Below are 12,746 nucleotides of genomic sequence, written 5' to 3' on the forward strand. Positions count from 1 at the left end.
CTAATTTAAATCCTACATCTATGCAGCTGAGCTGCAGCTCACAAAAGCTTATGCTTTTTAATAACATTTGTTAGTCACTAAGGGTACTACCAGAGTCCTGATTTTTAGCACCTATATGTGTATTTATTGGCTAAGTGAATTCTTTACCTCTGGCATCAAAATGTTTTGGACATCTCCAAGCCTTATCCAGAGGGATTATTTCTCTAGAACAGATCAGTAAAGGATTGGATTTACTATCTAACATCTGCTCTCTTCTTCATTTCCAGATGTCTGTGTACTACTTAAAAGACAAAGTTGTTCTAAATAACTTCAGAAGCACTTTGATTCCAAAACTAATCCTTGTTACTGAATTACATGGGTGAAGCTTGGGATATGAGGTGAAACTCAAAAAATTAGAATATCGTGCAAATGTTCATTTATGTCAGTAAGGCAACTCACAAGGTGAAACCAATATATGAGATAGACGCATTACATGCAAAGCGAGATATGTCAAGCCTTACTTTGGTATCATTGTGATGATTATGGCGTACAGCTTATGAAAACCCCAAATTCACAATCTCAGAAAATTAGAATATTACATGACATCAATAACACAAGGACTCGAAATAGAACAATATCGGACCTCTGCAAAGTATAAGCATGCATATGTACTCAGTACTTGGTTTGGGCCCCTTTTGCAGCAATGACTGCCGCAATGCGGCGTGGCATGGATGCTATCAGCCTGTGGCACTGCTGAGGTGTTCTGGACGACCAGGATGCTTCAATAGCGGCCTTCAGCTCCGCTGCATTGTTCGGCCTCATGTCCCTCATCTTTCTCTTGGCAATGCCCCATAGATTCTCTATGGGGTTCAGATCAGGCGAGTTTGCTGGCCAATCAAGCACAGTAACCCCATGGTCATTGAACCAGGTTTTGGTACTTTTGGCAGTGCGGGCAGGTGCCAAGTCCTGCTGGAAAATGAAGTCAGCATCCCCATAAAGCTCATCTGCGGAAGGAAGCATGAAGTGCTCCAAAATCTCCTGGTAGACGGCTGCGTTGACCCTGGACTTAATGAAGCACAGTGGACCAACACCAGCAGATGACATGGCTCCCCAAATCAACACAGACTGTGGAAACTTCACACTGGACTTCAAGCATCGTGCATTGTATGCCTCTCCATTCTTCCTCCAGACTCTGGGTCCTTGGTTCCAGGATCTGGAAAAGTTGCTCTCATCAGAAAAGAGGACTTTGGACCACTGGGCAACAGACCAGTTCTTTTTTTCTGTAGCCCAGGTAAGATGCTTCTGACGCTGTTTGTTGTTCAGGAGCGGCTTGACAAGAGGAATACGACATTTGAAGCCCATGTCCAGGACCCGTCTGTGTGTGGTCGCTCTTGATGCAGTCCTCAGTCCACTCCTTGTGAAAGTTCCCAACACTTTTGAATGGCCTTTTCCTGACAATCCTCTCCAGGCTGCGGTCATCCCTGCTGCTTGTGCACCTTTTTCTACCACACTTTTCCCTTCCACATAACCTTCTATTGATGTGCTTTGATACAGCACTTTGGGAACATCCAACTTCTTTTGCAATTACCTTTTGGGGCTTTCCCTCCTTATGGAGGGTGTCAATGATGGTTTTCTGCACAACTGTCAGGTCAGCAGTCTTTCCCATGCTTGTGATTCCTACTGAACCAGCCTGAGCGACCATTTAAAGGCTCAGGAACCCTTTGCAGGTGTTATGGATTCATTAGCTGATTAGAGTGGGATACTTTGAGCCTAGAATATTGAACCTTTTCACACTATTCTAATTTTCCGAGATTGTGAATTTGGGGTTTTCATAAGCTGTACGCCATAATCATCACAATTATACCAAAGTAAGGCTTGACATATCTCGCTTTGCATGTAATGCGTCTATCTCATATATTGGTTTCACCTTGTGAGTTGCCTTACTGACATAAATGAACATTTGCACGATATTCTAATTTTTTGAGTTTCACCTGTATAGTGTAAAGTCTAAGTTCCTGCCACTTTGGCAATTGCTCTCAGTTGCTCTGACTATTTAATGCAAGAAGTGGGAAATCCACGCTACCCAGACACAGTCTTTGGTCTCCACAGTCTATCCTTCCTTATGGTTGCACCCTGTCAACTGAAATGATGGGAGTATATATAGGGCTATAAGTTTTCTCTGCCTCCTCCATAAGGGAGAATTTGCTTCAGGAAAACAAATCCTGTGATAAATGTGTACATGAAACAGACAATACTGCAACTTCTTTATTTATGATTGCATAACGGAGGTGGTTTGTGTAGAATCCTTCCCATACACATAGGTCACATCCTGATGCATCAGCAAGCTTTTGAAAAAGAGGTATCGCAAGATCCTGAAGTCACATTGTGTACCTAAGACTGAGATGTTACACCTACAAACTGAGGAAAGAGGAACACTACTGTCTTGTGCCTCTGCAACAAGCAGGGCACAGTAGTCCTTATATCTTTTGTAATATGAAAAGACATTGTACAAAAAACAATGGTTTTAACTAAAAATATGGATTTTTATCAACAGAAGAAACTGAATGAACTAACTGGATTTACAATAGAGAAAAAAATAAAATATCTGGGAGTATATTTGACATCAAAGAATGCTGGTTTATTTCAGAATAATTATGTTCCACTCTGGACAGATATTAAAAAAGATTTGGACAGATGGGAAAAGTTACAATTGTCACTACTAGGAAGAATATCGGTGATTAAAATGAATATCTTGCCACGAATTCTATATCTTTTCCAGACAATTCCAATATTGACTTCAGAAGCACCCTTTAAACAATGGCAACACGACATTTCTAAGTTTATATGGCAAGGGAAAAAACCAAGAATAAAATATAAAGTTTTACAAGATGCGAAAGAAAGAGGTGGTTTGGATCTTCCCGATCTGAAATTGTACTATGTAGCTTGCTGTTTAGTATGGCTTAAAGAATGGATTACCTTGAGAAATGAAAAATTATTAAACTTGGAAGGTTATAATTTGAGATTTGGATGTCATGGATATTTGTGGTATGATAAAGTTAAAGTTAATGTGGACTTTAAAAACCACTATATTAGAAGATCTTTATTAAAAGTTTGGACTAAATGCAGACCACTTTCATGCCCTAAGATGCCGATGTGGACCTCTATACAAGAAGCTTTCTATAGAACTGAAACAAGAGATAAAAATAAATGGATGAGATATAAAGACTTATAAGAAAAAGAACAAGGAGAATATAAAATCAAATCAAAAGAGCAATTGGTTTTAGAAGGATATACTTTTCAATGGCTTTCTTATATGCAATATAAAGAAAAATTTAAAATTGATAAAAAAGAATTTGGATTTGAACAGAATAAATCGGAATTTGAAATTCAATTATGTGAAACAGATGAACACTTAATAGCAAAAATGTATAAATTATTGTTGAAAGAAGAAATGGTTGAAGAACAAGTTAAAGAATGCATGATTAAATGGGCAAAAAATATTGGACATAATATACATATGCAGCAATGGGAAAATATGTGGTCTAAAGGATTAAAATTTACTTTATGTTATAATTTGAAAGAAAATTTTTATAAAATGTTGTATCGATGGTATATGAAACCCCAAAGACTATCAAAGATGTATGGGACAATTTCCAATGTTTGTTGGAAATGTAACCAACAAGAGGGGTCGTTTTACCATATGTGGTGGACATGTAAAATTGCAAAGAAATGTTGGACTCAAATACAAACCTTGATGCAGAGCATACTACAAATACAGATTCCATTTGAACCAGAATTATTCCTGTTGGGGATAATGGATTTTCAAATAGGAAAACATCTTACTAGAATTACTCAATACATGATTACCGCAGCAAGACTTCTGTATGCACAATTTTGGAAAACCCAGACACTACCAACAATACAAGAATGGTTGTTAAAACTGATGGAAATGGCAGAAAATGATAAACTGACTTGCTTATTAAAAGAAAACTCAAATAACTATTAAAGAATGGAAACCATTGATGGACTATTTGAAAAATGCAGGTGGGTGAAGCTTACATGGGGATTTGAAGATTAAATTATAAATGTAATGGGATATGTTTTGACAAAGAATTATTCCTACTTAATGTATTAAAAACTAGCACCTATGAAAGTCTTATTATTCCTAAGACCAGATATAGACTGGAAGTTTTCTATTTTTCATATCTTCTTTCTTTTTCTTTTACTTTATCTCACTTTTTCTTTTCCTTTTTTTATAACTTGTATTTCCAATTTTCTTTTTCATTTCTAACTTTTAACTTTGTAACTTTAAAATTTCAATAAAATATTATTTAAAAAAAAGACATTGCTTCAGGATAGGGAAGTGTATAATGCAAATGGGATCATGCACATATGTATTTTCTTATTTGTCACTGCTGGGGATCTAACTCCATTTGCCTTTGTGGGGAAGAAGAGTAGTAATAGTGTATACTAAATTCAACGGGGGGGGGGGACGCGGTGGCGCAGCGGCTTAATGATGCTGAAAGTTGCCGGCCAGAAATGGTCGACACTTCAGCAGTTTGAGTCCAGCCTTCGCGTTAAACAGGGTGAGCTCCTGTTTCCTCCCCAGTTCCTGTCAACCCAACAGTTCGAAAAAAACTTACGTGAGTAGATAAATGGGTACTCTCACTCTGGTGGGAGGAAAAATGCTGGCGGCGCCTTGCAAAAAAGGAGTTGGGAGCAGTTGCCGGTAAGCGCGAAAAACCGCGCACGCCCGAAAAGGGCGCGAAGCAATGGAAACCCTGCCTCCTGCGCTCGCCAGCTGGGCTCTGCCCTAGGAAGGAGGTTCTGGCAAACCACTTCCGAAAAACAGTTGCCTTGAAAACTGCAAGGACTCGTCCAAGCAGTCACTGCAGGGTCAGCAATGACTGAGCGCAGACAAAAAAAAAAAAAATTCAATGGGAGTTTATCAGTGACATCATCAGGTCACTCCGGAAGTGACGCCATCAGGTTGTGCCGGATATGATGTGCATAACCCTCCTCCCCATGTGATGCAGTGCTCATAAGGTCAGAACCCTAACCTGACATGACGTGTTGAACCTAACCCTGTCATCAAGAAAAGTGTGACGGTCAACCCAAGGGTGTCTGATTACCCTAAACCTAATTCTATGGGGGCATTCAAATCAAAACTAAGTAAACTGAATAATTAACAGAAGCCTAGGCTGCGCTATATTTGGGGAGCAAATCCTATTTGGGCCTTGTGAAATAAATAATAGCCTAATGGTGCTTTTAATTTTGTGGAGTTTTAAAATCATCCCTTGAACACAGGAAAAAGAACGTTTTAAACCACAGCAGCCCCAGAGGGATTAATCTAACCCTAACCCCCAACCCATATCCTAAGGGAAACGAATATCACAGACAGCTTTCTCTTTTGTAAAAGCTAAAGAAATATTGCTTGCAAATGCTACTCTAAAAATACACGTGCACAGGACATGCTGTGTTGAACCTAATCCCAGCATCAAGAAAGGTGTGACAGTCAACCCTAGGGTGTCTGATTAGCTTAACCCCAAACCTAATTCTATGGGACATTCAAATCAAAGCTAAGTAAAGTGAATAACAGAACCCTAGGCTGCGCTGTATTTGGGAAGCAAACCCTATTTGGGCCTTGTGAAATAAATAATAGCCTAATGAGGCTTTTAATTTGGTGGCTTGCATTTGAAAACAATATGGCAGACCCTGATGGTGATTTGTTTGATGTAAAATTGACCCCCAAACCTCCAAAATGTGGATGTAGAATCGGAAAAAAACCTGATCCATGTTGCTTCTTTGACGAGAATGCTCAGAATGAACTTATATCTTCTTGTTATTGCAGGTTCTGTAAATCAACCAATGGTAAGTAAAAATAAACATTAAGAAAAGTAGTATTTTATTAGTTGAACTGGCAGCTTAATTCTATCTTATTTCCTGTTTAGAAATGAAACTGCCTCAAGATGCAGGCTTGACCCAGATTCTGAAAGTTTCTGTTATCAGGATCTTACGACATTGTTTAATGGGATGTCTACAAGATGAAGACTGAGTTGATGGAGCCAATGAAACACAGTTTATTCAAAGTTTATGCAGTAGACTTTCCAAGCCCGAAGTCCTGTGGATCATCACAACCATTTCCAACAAACTGGATAAATTGTATTTCACAAGAAACACACTGTGTGAACTCTGGACATTCATACAGCGTATCGAGAAGAACCCTATTCCACTTTCAGTAATGTCAAACACTGAGGCTGAGTTACCTGTATCTCTGAAGTGGATCATATGTCGGAATGTAAGAGAAATTAATTACAAGAAACTATTAACAACCACCCAGTAAATTTTATAATAAATATATATTTACAGGCCATGTGAAATCTGCTTTCTTTCTTTTGCTAACCCTTGTTTAACCATGTCAGATGGTAAACACAGAGATGCAATTTAATCACAATACGTGTGATATTATTCAAACAGGTCTTCCTGGGGGTTAGGGTCAGGGTTTTGACTGGTTTTGCAAAAGGTGTTAAGAATTCAGTGTCTTTGGTGCAATTAGTGTGTGACGTCAACAACATGTATAAAGTACTATAAGAGGCCCATACTGAAACAGACAGGAACAGGAGTCTGAGTTATCTAGCCGTCCATCTTGCACCATTTGCCAGCAAAGCAGACCCATTTCAGAACTGATGCGACTAACATAAGTAATTCATGGCTAATTTTAAGATATAGGACCTGTTAGATGCAATACCATATTTATAACTTTTTGTTGTTGGTGGTTTCTTTCATTAGAATGAAGTCTTAGACTCACAAAGTATTATTTTTCCTTTCACACAAATAAATTTCAGTAGATTTTACTCATGTAAAATTTCTGCAGGAAAACTGATCTCTGCTTGTCTCTATTCTTTTACTTCAAAATGGGAGGAAGATCAGATCTTTGCCAATTTTCCAGTGCCCACAGATTCATAATGGGCTCTACAGATTATGGACCCCCAGCCTTCTACATCCCATGGAATGCAGGGTCATTTAGAAGGTAAAAATATCCACATTGTTTTATCCAAAATGCAAGTATGTTTCAGAAGACTATGAAGGGTCATCGTATGTTTAGGAATGCTGCCAGTATTATTTATTTATTCATTGGGGTTACTGTTGTTTCTGTTGTTTTATCCAGAGCCATCCTGCAAAAAAGCAGAAATGCATGGTGGTGGATTTCCTACAGACTCCCAGATAGTATCAGCACAGAACGGTCTATACCAGAACCCCTGCCAGCAGAGGAGATGCAACAGTCACTGAGGCCAAGCGTCATAAATACCCAGAATTTAAATAACGTGTACCTGTGGGAGGAAGATCAGATCCTTGACAATTTTCCAATGCCCACAGATTCACAATGGGCTCTACAGATTATGGACTCACAGCCTTCCACATCCCATGGAGCACAGGGTCATTTAGAAGATAAAAATATCCATACTGTTTTATCCAAAATGTAAGCAGGTTTCAGAAAACCATGAAGGGCCATTGTATGTTTAGGAATGCTGCCAGTATTATTTATTTATTCATTGGGGTTACTGTTGTTTCTGTTGTTTTATCCAGAGCCATCCTGCAAAAAAGCAGAAATGCATGGTGGTGGATTTCCTACAGACTCCCCAGATAGTATCAGTACAGAACGGTCTATACCAGAACCCTTGCCAGCAGAGGAGATGCAACAGTCAGCGGGGCCAAGCGTCATAAATACCCAGAATTCAGACAACATGTACCTGGAGAGTATTCAAACGTGGGAACAATTTCTTTGATGATGAATATTTCATTCATTGTATCAAGAACTGGGGACAAGGGGGGAAAGAGTGATGTATAGATTAAAAGATTATGCCGACAAACCTGTAAAGGGGTCTTTTTACCAGAGGAGCTCCAAAAGGTTCCTGATGACCAACAACGCGTATACAGAATTGAAAAACTGATCAGAAAAAGAGGGCGGGGAAAAAATAGAGAGGTTCTGGTCAAATGGGTAGGCTGGCCAGAGAAATTCAACAGTTGGGTTAAGGAGAGTGAAGTATGCCATTTTTGATACGGCGGGGTTTTCTATCACCCTTCCCAGCAATGCATGGGCTGCTGCTTTTCCCCAAAACAAAAGTTCTAATTTTACTATTCAGTTAGCAAGGGCACTGGATCTTCCAGGTTCATGGGAAGTAGGACTAGTAGAGATACAGTACCCACATAGTTGGAACACATTAACTTCAACTGGATATTTTGAAATTCTTACCAAGAAAAAGAGGTGGTATTTTTCTTTGAAAAGTGGGTACTATGCTAGCATTGAACAGCTGGTAGAAAATATGAACAAGCTTACAGGTGAAACTCGAAAAATTAGAATATCGTGCAAATGTTCATTTATGTCAGTAAGGCAACTCACAAGGTGATCAAATGGTAAAGCTGTTTGTAAAAAGTATAGAGTTGGGGAGCAGCCTGGTGCCTGTACCCATTACCATTGTATGCAGACATGTCTGCCTTACTGTAAAATAAAGACAAAGACTTAAGCTTTTCTTGCTTGTTTCACTGTGTTTTTATTCATTTTACAAACTGAGCCAGTCACCAAACCTGAGCATGCTTCTAGGATTTTGCATCCAAGGTCTAGAGCGGGTACCAGTAAACAGAGGCATCCGTGGCCCAAAAGGGGCGGTTATAACAGAGTCGGGGGTAATCACGGTTTCCTCCTTAGGAGCTGTAGACTCTTTCAGTTTTTCTAACTGATCTTTAGCAGCTGTAGACCCCAGCACAGATGTAGGTACATTCAACCCTGCCATAGCTTTCATAAATTCATCCCATCCTTTGGGTTTCCTCTTCTCGGTAAGTGATTGGTGTTGCAAGTCCCCTTTCACCAAATCTAAAATATTAATACCAGGAATAGGCACGCCGTTGTATAAAAAGGTGCCACGATCATCCCAGAATGAGATGTTCTGATGCTGTTTCATTTTGTTCAGCAAAAGTTCTGCATTTTTTCTTTAACGTGTGCTCATACCACCTAGGACCACGTGTGTTGTCATGTCCTGTGGAGATGGTTGTTCTGGCAGTGCCAGAGGTGGCCGAGGCTCTTCTGGGCAGTAAATGAGATTCAGTCTGTCCTTTTTAGACACATTTTGCCCGGTCAGTCTTAGAAACCTCTGCAGCACAGAATTGTAGAGCTTAATCTTGTCATCCTCACTCAGATCAGATCTCTGAAGAATGGCACGCATCTCATCATCCAGCCGGTTAGTGGCCATAGCCCCCTTAGAAGGCACCCTGCCCTGTAGTTGCTCCATCTGATGATGTGACACCAGATACATTTTCTCACCACGGTCCATGGTTTATCTGGTTAATAGGCTAGTCAGCAATGGAATAGCGGCCCCTAGTAAGGGCCCAATAAATCCTCCTGACTGGCGAATGATCTGTTTCTTCGTTTTAAGTGAGACCTTTCTATCATTCAACTTTTTAATGACACCTTTCTTTCTTTTTAATGTGCAGAACTGTGAAGGTTTCAGAGGAAGGTTTCCTTTTAAAGCGTTCAAGGCTATTTCTGCTATCGCACCTACCAAATCGTTATTAGCACTACATAAGATGGCCTTTCTCTGTTTTGGACTGGCCTTTACTAAGATTTCTAAAAACCCCAATTTCTGTGCACCCTCTCTGACATCCTGGATGAACTAACGCTATGATGCCTGAGCTGTTGCTTTTTTACTCTTCTTTTTCTCAGTGTAAACAACAGGCCAACCAGGTGGAAAGAGGCCTGTAGGTTTCTGGAGTAGTGGCTGCGAAATCTACCAAAAGGTAGCCATGTGGGTTGCGAGTAGCATCTTGGAACACCTCTAAAAAGTACTGTGTGCTAGTGGGGTACATCCGATGAGCCAGCGTGACAATTTACATCTGACTGTGGGGACAGCATCATAAAAACAAATATTTGGAATTCAAAGCTATTGTTCTAATTTTCTTACCTTGGAAAAACAGGTTTTGAAGTATGAGAATAATACTCACCTTTCAGTGGTGAACGTACTGTGTAAATGCCTTCTCTATTTGATCGCTATCACCAGCAGAGGCCATTAGATCATCGACCACTGCTAAATTGATTTGGTTAGATGGAAACAAATCATCACCATTATCAAAAGAAGGCGGTAAACTTAATATATGGGAATTTATTAAGTAGTTTTTTGTACAGAGGTTGCCAACAACCAGAAAACCATACAATATTATGAGGCATTTGAGACAACACAGCATCGCCATGCTCTAACATTTGTTTGATAAAAAAGGATTTGCCAGAATTGGGTAGCCCGCTTACAATACAAGGGAAAGGGTGTACAAACAGTACAGTGTTTTCCATCACACGTAATAACCGTAAGGTAGTGTACAGTAATCCTCAGTCCTGAGTGCCCTTTATTATATACTACTTTTAGAGTTTTTCTGAGTACCCACGTTTCTAGTGCCCACTGTTTCTTAACCCTAACAGTCCCCGGTTGCTCTACCTTGATCTCTTTCTTTCCCTTCTCCCCAAACAGACAGTAATCATCTATCAAATCCTTCACGCTGTCAAATTTAACCTTATCACAATTAGCACTGTTTAGTGTAAGCCCCTTCACCTTTAGTACTGTCTTCCCGTTTGACAAAGCGTACCCATATGTTTTGGGGCCTGCTGCCACAAACTCTGTGATCATGGTGTTTGGAGGGATCTCACTCGTCAGCTGGCCTAAATAATTGCCTAATGATGGTGTCCACACACCCTCTCTACTAATAAAAATGACTGAATCGGTGTCATGATACAGACACCTCTCACCCAAGCCTTCCAGTAGCCATCCATGTGTAAGCTGTTGTAAAACTGGCAATGAATCTGTTTGTACATGTGGATTTGGCTGGATGGTGTTTGGCTGTTTTCCATGTCAGAACTGCTGTCTCTGTGTCCACAAACTCACATGAGGAAACTTCATAATAGGGTACAAAAAGATATTTGAATAATTCCTCAGGGTTTGTCACCACAGATGTAGTTCTGTGATTGGTGCTCTGCCCAAACTTACCTCACAGTGAGTTTAAAAAGAGCTTGGCAATCTGCCTTTTAGTAGGGTTTACTTCAATATGCTCACGTCGTAAGTGGACATCTTCCATCTTTTCATAATCCCGAATATACTGATCTTTATCCAGTTCTGTTTTGCACCAGTCAGGGTAACCACTGGCCTCCTGCTTTTGTCTGAGATGCATATTAATGTAACCTGAAAATAACATGCCTGTCATTCTTTCAAACTGCCAGATCTCATAGATTTCTGCAATTCTGTAACCTTTTTCTAAAGCCACATTCAGTTCAACAGCACACCATGTCCCAGTCAGGGCTCTTTCTTCATTGCTGTGTTTACATAGAGTGACTTGCTGCTTTTCTGTGCAGGTTGCACGCAGACTAAACATTAATTTACCCCCAGATTTATGGGGTAGGACTGGGAAATAGAGGTTCCTTGGCAGATACACTTTAACTTTAGCAAGTCCAAAATACTGTTTTATGGCCCCAAAGTTTTGATAGATGATTTGTGGATGGCCAATCGGATACTCCTTGTTTTTGTTCAAGAAGGGGTACAAACTGGTGAAATCATAATATAAGATTTGTTCCCCAGGTTTTGGTTTGTAGTACAGGTGTGTAGCATTTGTTCTACCACCAAAAATTGCATCTCGTGTATTCAAAGGAGTTGGGAGCTTATTCTCAACTAAAAACTGCTTCAAAGATGCATCAGTCTCCTGCAAGACAACCCATTCATGTTCCCAGATGCCACGCACAGCATAACCCAGATAAGACCCAATGATTTTGTTCAGCTCTGCATCCAGCCGGAGCTGAACAAAATCATTGGGTCTTATCTCCCTAGAAATACTGTTCAAAAGAATCTGTATCTCATTATGAATAACATCGATAGCCTGTGTGAATGAGCAAATACGATCAAGGTTTACGAATCTATAACGAATGTAATGTTCTATGGTATTGAAATTATTAAGAAATTGTTCCCACGTTTGAATACTCTCCAGGTACACGTTGTCTGAATTCTGGGTATTTATGATGCTTGGCCCCGCTGACTGTTGCATCTCCTCTGCTGGCAAGGGTTCTGGTATAGACCGTTCTGTGCTGATACTATCGGGGGAGTCTGTAGGAAATCCATCACCATGCATTTCTGCTTTTTTTCAGGATGGCTCTGGATAAGACAGTAGTGTTCCTCTTTCCTCAGTTTGTAGGTATAACTGGAATTTTGAGCATGTTCCTACATCTCAGTCTTAGGTACACAATGTGACTTCAGGATCTTGCGATACCTCTTTTTCAAAAGCTTGCTGATGCATCAGGATGTGACCTATGTGTATGGGAAGGATTCTACACAAACCACCTCCGTTATGCAATCATAAATAAAGAAGTTGCAGTATTGTCTGTTTCATGTACACATTTATCACAGGATTTGTTTTCCTGAAGCAAATTCTCCCTTATGGAGGAGGCAGAGAAAACTTATAGCCCTATATATACTCCCATCATTTCAGTTGACAGGGTGCAACCATAAGGAAGGATAGACTGTGGAGACCAAAGACTGTGTCTGGGTAGCGTGGATTTCCCACTTCTTGCATTAAATAGTCAGAGCAACTGAGAGCAATTGCCAAAGTGGCAGGAACTTAGACTTTACACTATACAGGTGAAACTCAAAAAATTAGAATATCGTGCAAATGTTCATTTATGTCAGTAAGGCAACTCACAAGGTGAAACCAATATATGAGATAGACGCATTACATGCAAAGCG

The sequence above is a fragment of the Python bivittatus genome, unplaced genomic scaffold, assembly GCF_059951505.1.
Source record: "Python bivittatus isolate LINGU-HERP-01145 unplaced genomic scaffold, Pbiv_v1 ctg000850_np1212, whole genome shotgun sequence".
NCBI lineage: Eukaryota > Metazoa > Chordata > Lepidosauria > Squamata > Pythonidae > Python > Python bivittatus.